The sequence below is a fragment of the Tupaia chinensis genome, unplaced genomic scaffold (assembly GCF_000334495.1).
Source record: "Tupaia chinensis unplaced genomic scaffold, TupChi_1.0 Scaffold147010_1, whole genome shotgun sequence".
Classification (NCBI taxonomy): domain Eukaryota; kingdom Metazoa; phylum Chordata; class Mammalia; order Scandentia; family Tupaiidae; genus Tupaia; species Tupaia belangeri.
The window spans coordinates 42,832-43,777 of NW_006206863.1; the positions used below are offsets into that span (position 1 = coordinate 42,832).

At 51.1% G+C, this 946-nt stretch overlaps 1 protein-coding gene across 1 annotated transcript in view; it reads right to left on the bottom strand.

Annotated features, from left to right (window-relative positions):
• SLC25A53 (solute carrier family 25 member 53) overlaps positions 1-933 on the bottom strand; it is a 10,345-nt gene extending 9,412 nt beyond the window's left edge. Inside the window, exon 1 of the mRNA XM_006169402.3 lies at positions 839-933. The gene's annotated coding sequence lies outside the window, so the exon portion shown is untranslated. The remainder of the gene's footprint in view (positions 1-838) is intronic.
• Positions 934-946: the final 13 nt, after the last annotated feature.

Sequence of the window (946 nt, forward strand, 5' to 3'; positions counted from 1 at the left end):
CTCTGTCTCTCTCTCTCCTGCAAGCGCATGCCAAGGCAAAAACAAAAAACTCTACGGTGGGGGGGGATAAAAAGCTTTAGAAGTAGTTACTTTTTATAAAAGGCAACTCATTGTAGTATGAGAAAGGGAGTGCCTCTGTTTCCTTTTCTGTGCAAGGAGTACCACAAAGGCTGCCTTCCTCTTTCTGCTCCACTCTCTCACCCCTACCATGACATCAAGACAGCTACTGAGATGGTGAGACCACTATGTACAAATGCTCTTCAGGTGGTGCAGCAATGCAAGGAATGGGCTTCTATAGAAGAAAACAGGCTGGGATGCAAAGGGCAAGACTTCTAATCTCTCTGTAGCTCAGTTTCCCCATCTGTAAAATGGAGATAATGGGCCCTGTTCACTAATTCTATAATACATAGTCCCAAATTGGTCCTCCCATCCAAAGCTTTGGCTTTCCTCCACTAACTCTTAGTCTGACACTACAGAGGAGTGTTCACAAGGGGCAGCTTTTGAAGTCAGACATGCCGACTTGAGCGTGAGCTCTCAGCTCTCCACATCCTAACCTTATTGCCTGTACACCGAAGTCTCCTCTCTGTTCCATGGGCACACTACTACCTCTTTCACTAGGCTGCTGAGAAGAGTAACGTCCGTGCACGCTCATCTGCACACAGAAAGCGCTCAGTAAATGTTTCCCCCTCTTCCGCGCGATACGAAGGTGAGGAACTCATTGTTCACTTGGTTTCCGTCCCACCTCGTGTTTAAGGCATCCGGACTCAAAGCGCAGCAGAGGGGAGTCGAGGCGGAGAGAAAAGAGAGAAGGAAAGCGAGGGTGAAGCAGCAAACTCACGGGTGCAATGTAAATGGGCCCGCTCCCTGACGTCCGAGCTGCACTTGACGCCGCGCTGGCTCCCGCGCCCGTCTGCCGCAACCCCCGCCGCCCCTCTCCCCCCTCTAG